Source organism: Pyrus communis, chromosome 6 (assembly GCF_963583255.1).
Source record: "Pyrus communis chromosome 6, drPyrComm1.1, whole genome shotgun sequence".
Taxonomy (NCBI): Eukaryota; Viridiplantae; Streptophyta; class Magnoliopsida; order Rosales; family Rosaceae; genus Pyrus; species Pyrus communis.
In genome coordinates this window covers 6709114-6717031 of record NC_084808.1, presented here as the reverse complement: position 1 = coordinate 6717031, position 7918 = coordinate 6709114, and positions in this window count along the sequence as shown.

The following is a 7918-nucleotide window of genomic DNA, read 5'->3' as shown; positions in this document are numbered from 1 at the left end:
AAAAATTGCCGATTGATGTGCGCGGTTGATTTAAAAGTCGATTTTGGAGCACAAAAAAGCGTTTTTTCGAAATTTCCAAGGGGCTGGGGCTCCTCCGGAACCCCACAGCCTGATTCGTCTCGAAAAGTTATGCGGATTCAAAAAAAAAATCATCCGAATCGGACACCCGAGGGCAAAGTTATTGCCCTTCAAAGTTCAAACCACCAACACAAACCCTCTCGCGTCAAGTGCTGGTCCGCGCTCAACTAACAGGAACAGCCAATGGACAAAAGTACCCTCGTCCAACAATCCAGCTCAGGAGATTTTCGAGGGCATTATTGTAAAAACGTACATATGGAACTATTCAAAGGCGTTATACTTTCCCCGGTCATTCTTATGCTCATCCACCCACGCCAAAACGTGAACTTCTCCTCTCTCTGCTGTCTATTTGTAAGAAGCGCCGCCATAGTCGGACAATTCCAGATTCTGTTCAGACTGTTTCCAGGTAAACTCCCGCGTTTCCCTTTTTTCTTTACTTTTCTGAAACCGTGCACTCGGGTTGTTCCTCTTTCAAGATGATTCATGAATCGGACCATGATTTTTCTGAATTGAGATTTAATCTGTATGTTATTTTTGCCTTAGAAGATGATTTAATCTGAATTGGGATTTAATCTGTATGTTCCTCTTTCAAGATGATTCCGCTTCTCAATTGAACTTTTCAGTTAATTGTTTTTTTCCGGGCAGTAAGCACTGTCCATGCTTTTGGGTAAATGTTTTTTTATCCCCAGTACGAGACCTCCCTGCAACTCCTTTCCATGGTTGCCATGGCTGCTCAAGAACCAAAGTCGGTCAATTTTCCACATTTAATTGACAAAATTATCTCATCAAACAAAATAACTCATGACATTTCTGGGGTCATTATTGTAAAACTGCCTATGCCTCTGAATATTCTCGTTTTTCCACTCTTGTGCTTTCTTCTTTCTCACTCCGGGTATTCACTTGGAATGAAATTTGAAATTTCATACAATTTTTTTTTACTTAAAGGGTTTACTTAAAATACTGTTTATGTTGATCATTTTTATTCGCAATTTCTGATTGGATTGAACAAAATTAGTGCGGCCAGGCCAAAAGTGCCCTCATCAAACGAACCAAATCATGTTATTTCTTAGGTTTGTTCCAGATGCTGTGTCGGACAATTTCAAATGCTTTTTTGTATTTTTCTGACTAAATTGATCTATGTATGTTCCTTAGGGAATATGAGTATTCTCTGCAACTCCTATCTGCCTAGATTATTCTTCTTTTTCCCCTCTTCTGCTTCTCCATTCTCTCTCTTCCGCTTCTCCATTTCTAGTTTATGCACCGGCAAACCATCCGGTTATTGCTCTTGTATTTATTGTTTTCGGTTGTCCTTGTGGGAAGATGGACGAACAATTGGACTTTAAAATTGAGATTTTATCTCAATTTGTTTTTCGTTTTGCTTCTTAATTAGTGTTTAGAAATTGCCTCCCTCTGATGATATTTCTTTTTCCACCCTTCTGCTCTCCATGCCTACACCCTGCTTGATTAGAAACCTCATTTCTATATTGTATTAACTAATTGGATGGATGCAGAAGATGAGCATGACATTCTTTGTATTACCAATCCATCAAGTCCCTTGATAGGGGAAGATTATAGGAACACTTGGAAAGTGACTATAATAAATTATATAAAGGGTGGATTTTTAGGTTTTGTTTGAATTGTATTTCATACAAGCAACACATAACCTCACCCTCACCCTTTTAGTTAGGCCCTGAATAGTTCCCTTAGCCTCTTGTAAGTGAGAGGTCTTAGGTTCAAATCTCTTAGATGGCAAATTTGAAACCAAATTAGGCTGCCCATTATTGAAACAAACCGATTACTAGTTGCTTGTATATGTCACAAGTATGGTTGTAAACATCACTCTAGCTAAGTCATGGCTTAAAGTGATTTTATCAACCATACTCTTGTCTTCCATACCTTGTCACTCACTTAGGTCTTTTGTTAATCTTTCTTCCTTGTTTCTAGGAACCACTTGTTATTAATATTTGTCTTGTCCACTTGGTAGTGAGGTATGGCTGTTAGCCTTCCTCTTGTATCCTTCTTTTCGGCTCTCTATAAGAGTTGACTTTTTAGTCTTGTAAATAACATAATGAGAAATACAATACAAGATATGAAACCAAAATTTAACATGGTATCAAAGTAGGAACCATAGGGTCATCTTGACTTTGTCCATTTTTTTTTTTTTTACATCTTTTTCTTCTTCATTTGCTCATCATCAAAATAGATGGCAGAAGAAAATGTCTCTAGTGCTAATAGCTCCTCATCTTCACCCTTCAACGTAATTCAAGGAGGTGAGAACAACCCAAATCAACGACTATGCTCGGTGCTATTGAACGAGTTCAACTATCTACCTTGGTCAAGAGCTGTGTCACTTGCTCTAGGAGGAAGATCGAAACTAGGGTTTATCAATGGAAGCTCAAAGTCTCCAAAATCCACTTCATCAACCTATGATGCATGGCACGATTTATACCTCACTTGGAAAAGTGCATAAATCGTGCGATTTATACCTCGTTCGTGCACACGTGTTTGTAAGAACATGTATGACCTAGAAATATGAGAAAATCGGCAAAAAGTGACAAGGACTCAAATGCCCATGCAAGAAATCCATGTAGGCGCCTAGGGGTGTTTGTAAATTCCCAACGTTAGGGAATAAAATAAGAATAAATGTGGGACAGGATTCTATCAAGTGGTCTTGAGGGTGTCCTTGTGGACCAACAAAAGATGGGCACCCTAATAAGTCAATCGACAATCACCGAAATATCATCACAGTCTCCATGTGTACGAGGTTATTCGTACATGAAGTCCATGGTTATATTTTCTCATATCCATCCGAATATAAGGAGTGACTGTAACAACTCGAATGATTTCTTTCTTCCTACTTTGACTAGCTGACAAATCAAGTTCTTGCTTAATGCCTAAGAAATCTGTTTTTCCATCCCAAGTCAAAAGTGGAAAGGTCGGACTTGGAAATTAGTTAACAAGGTTTCCTGATGATATCTAAGTAACATCACATTAATACTCGTGAGTTGTAACTGAAGTGGGATATAACAACTGAGTCATCCATGTGCTTTTCTACTGAGGTCATCAGTAACTACGTTTGCACAACCGGGGTAATACACAATGGTGTAATTGTTGACGTTGATTAATTTCTTCCATCGTCAACATCTACAATCGAGCTCCTTCCAAATGAAGATTTATTTCAGGGGTTTGAGGGAGTCGATGTAGATTTTGGCACGTATCTCCATAGAGAATCCATCAAGCTTTCTAGTGTAAAGGCAGTAATTGTCAACTCTAAGTTGTAGGTAAGATAATTCACTTCATGTGGTTCCAGTTGTTGGAAGACATAAGTAGTTACCCTACCATGCTACATCAACACACATCCAGATCATTCAGTGAAGTATCGCTACAGATTTCAAAATTATTGGTGTTATCGAGAAGTGTGAGAACAATAGTCAGAAAAAGACAACACCTCGGTTGTTAGAAATTTAATCACATTCACAACTCAAATGAAACTAATTTCTTTCCTAGTCAAATTGTAAGGAATAAGGCTAAAGTGGAGAAAGTTAGCATAGAATGTCAATGGTAATCGATGAGACCAAGGATACCTTGTATTTTGCAACACCTTGTAGGGGTTTCCAATTTTTCTACAACTACAATATTTTTGGAGATTGACAAGAATGTCATCTACTGAGCTCACGTCTCCCAAAAAGAAACATGATATAAATAAAACTGGCATTTGAGTAATTTAGTTAAAGCTGATTCGCCTTGAAATTGCTTATATCAAAGAAGTTCTCAATAAGGTTATCACGAATCTCTCAGGATATAGGCAGAATGCACAGACTGTTAGGTTCATGAACGATATTGGAGCATTCGTCAACCCGTATAACATCACAATGAACTCATAATGAACATGTCGAGTCTTGAACATAGTCTTAGGAAAATCATTATTTCTGATCTTCAGCTGATTGTAACCAAACTTCAGATCAATCTCAAGAAAGCTCGAGTTCCATAGAGTTGTTCGGGGAGATCAATTCAAGACATGGATTAACGGTTTTTAATCGTCAGCCAATTGAATTGCTAATAAATAATGTTCAATCTTAAGGTTTAGTCTTTCCTCTTCATGAATGGAAGCAGAGATCTCTACAAAGAAGGTTCAAGGAAAATTGGTGTTATACTTGGACGTAGATCAATGGTGCCTCACACATCTCACTCTAGTGGTATCACATGTAGATATTTAGGAATGACGTCAGGAATTTAGTTTGACTAGGTTCACAATTCCAGCTGTACTGGATAAATGTTTTTCCTTTACGGCGGGGACTAATTTGTGCTTCATTTTCTGATGTTTGCCAGTGGAGCTGACCATAGGGATAACAAATCATCGAAAAATGACTATTTACGGTCGATGCTCCACCAAAGAAATAATAATAATGTAGTCGATCCATCTCTTGGATTACATGAAATTCCACAATATCCAACAGAATAAGATTAATTGGCATTACCAGATTGGTAATGGAAATGGTGCAACCACTACACTCACACTGGCATAGCAGACTTGCCTTATGGCATTGGAATTCTCGAGATGCACCCGACTAAGGTGCCATGTCTTTGAAGTATTCGAACAAACATGGATAATAGGACTGACTAGTGCTTAATGTTGTTGACATGACTACGTGTTTGATGTTCTCCTGCATGGCTTGCTCCTAAGTTTTTATGATCGTGGTTCTATTGGCTCCACGTGTCATGATACATGTGTATGTTGGTGGTGCCGCAACCTAACGTTTTTATGGTATTCTAGTAATGTTCCTCCATGAAACTGTAAACCAGTGTCCTGGCAATGAGGTATGATAACCATATATCACAATATATTTTCAATATAAGGAGATCATACCACCTAGGTACTAGTTCACAACTCCTAGATACTGGACAGTCTTGTTCTCGTGACAATTAGCGTCACCTAAGCTAGCTACTACCTAAGGCATAGTCGGTAAAGTAAGTAAGATTTTACAGGAATGCTGCTCTAGTGAGCTAATTTTGTTGCTTTTGGGAACACTAACAACTGTTTTTGGTCTTTCTCCTAACCATGGGTATAAGATTGTGTACTCTCGTACCAAAATTCCCCATAGTGACGGTTACTCCACCGAAACTAATTATGGAAGCCAGTGATGGTGAACTTGCCCTAAGCTCGAGAGTGGGAAATGCGGTTAACTTTACCCCAGAATGGGATTTTATCGGAATTCGATCTTCCTCCTAAAGATCTGATACTAAATTGACACACCCCGACCCAGAATGTCCACTGGACACTCGAATCGCGATGTGCTGGCCAACACCTGGAAGGTGACGAAGCCATAAAATGCAGTGATGTGGAAAATGTGAATAATTAAAACCTAAAAGTGACAAATTTAGAGTGCACATGTGAGAGGGATTGAACCCATATCACACAAGTGATGTCAGAGCATAAATAAATTGCATTAAAAGAAGAGTAAGGATATTTATACCGAAAAGAGAAGTATCCTACATAACAGCTTTTATCAACAATCCTCGTTGTCATGAAACCTCTGCCACTACAATCTTGGAGGGGCAAAAAACAAGGGTGAGTGGGCCTGAAAATAAAGTTTTGTAAAACCTTTTTGAAAAGTGTAAGCCCTCGCTGTAAAATAAGTATATGGTTTCCCAAAAATATTATAATAATAGTATGTAACACGTATCCTGCATCACAAGTAAGCTATTGGATGTAGGCACAGCAACAAGGTATCTTAACATCAAATCTCAATTCGTTAATATAAGAAATCATTGCTCATTAATTTATGTAGGCACACAAGTCCACTATAGACATATTCAAACAATGGAACAGGCTGGGTGTAGTTTTACATTCGAGTACTACATCACGTCAGCTGCACTAGTCGCATCACATACGAGTACAAAACATCACACAAAAGGACATGTTGGCACCTAACTCTAGATCCAAAGAGAATGTAAATGGTGCATGTGAACTACACGTGAAGTTGGCCCTTGGCCAAAGACAATACAAATAACTAAGAGACACCGTACAAAAATGTAGTAAATCTTCTTTCCAGCTTGAAAAAAAAAATGCTTATATGCACTTCTCTCCTACCTCCTGTCTTGAACAAGATCATGCGATAGGCCCTTAAGGGAATTGGGAAGGACCATAGAGTTGGCAAGCTCTCTTTTTTGGAGAAACTTCATTTGCCTCAGTCTTTTGCCGTTTCCGCTATGTCTGGTGTTGTTCTCTCCCCTTTTTTTTGTTGTGGCATCGTAGACTAGGACATGTCTGTAGCCCAAGGCTTAGATATTTTTTTCTGAGCAGATAAAATGCAAGGATGTCATGCCACAAGTTTATGCTCACAAATAATATTAAAAACATGAATTGTACGAAAAGTCTATTTGAAAAGCTAAACATTGGCATGTCACATCATAGTATATAAAAGAATGTGTTGGGAAAATCACACACATATATATACATAACAACGAAAAGACCCAATCACAAGTACTTACAATGTCACATCTATTCGAGTTGGGAAAGCCGAAGTCTCCTATAGTAATTGCCCCTAAGCATAAATATTGGGTCCTATCAATAAAACTCAACTATAATTATTTAATTTGGAAAAATGAATGGCAGATTTGGAGTCAAAGTGTCAAATTACGCTAAGAGGGGTCCCCGGGCAAATTTTGTATAAAGTCAACGGTCATCCCTAAAAAGTCAACTGAGATGCCGAGTCGGTCAACTACCTTAAAAATTTGGAATTTCACTAAATGGATGTCAAAAATGGACTCAGGGCATCAAAATTAGCCAAGGAGGGTTTTCGAAAAAATTTCAAAAAAGTCAACACAAGAATATTCTAAGCCCATTTCGGACATGGGCTGGGTTGGAACAATGGCCCAAAGGTTTGGTCTTAGGTTAGAGCAAGGGAAATGCGCATAGGGTTTCCTAGGGTTAAAACCTTCAAATCTCAACTCGAATCTAACATGCAAAGCATAAGAACATTACCCTAGGTTTGTTGGAAACCCATACGAGCTTGCAGGACCCTAAATTCGACAATTCCATTGCTAGAGTTCATGATGTTCACCATTCGGTTTCTAAAAACGAGTTTTAGAAGTTAGGAACCTCAATTCCACTTCAAATTCAACATATAAGGGTTTCAGGACATTACCTCAGATGAGAAATTCCATAGTTTGTGACGGGTTTGATTTAGAACTCGTTGGAGTTCTGCCGAAGAAGCTTGCCGAAAACTACAAAGGGTGACAAAGAGTTTGCATGCATCAAAATAGAGGCCACTCATCACATTAAACTCAAGAAAAATCCCACACACATGACTGAGAACTTACCCATACCACATGTAGCAGGATTGGGGGTAAATCGTGGCTCAAACTCCCTAGAGTTTGTCCTCCTTCTCTTGCTGGAAACTGGAAATAGAAATGAGGGTGCATACAAGGGTTAGAACTTCAACAAATAGTTCAACATCCTTAGCCAAACATCCCAGAAATAACAGAGAGAGAGAATGGATGCATAACTAACACCTGTCGACTCCAAACTCGACGACATTGCTGGAATTTGTCGTTGGGGTTTGGGTTCGTATACCCAGAAGTTGTAAAGGTTGAAACCCTCGAGTTTCAACACAAAATTAGCATCACAGAGTAAGATTTAAACCCAGAAATTCAAAAGTAAGTAGAGACCTCACCTGGGTTTGAGTTTGAGAGCTTAAAGCTCTCGGACATTACTGGTGCCAAGGTCCACACTACACTGATCCCCCATGTAAGACAACCATTGTGATCTTTGCATCCCACAGACCTCTAATATTCTAAGGTTGGGGTTGATTTGTGAAGGTAAGTGGGAGAGTGAGAG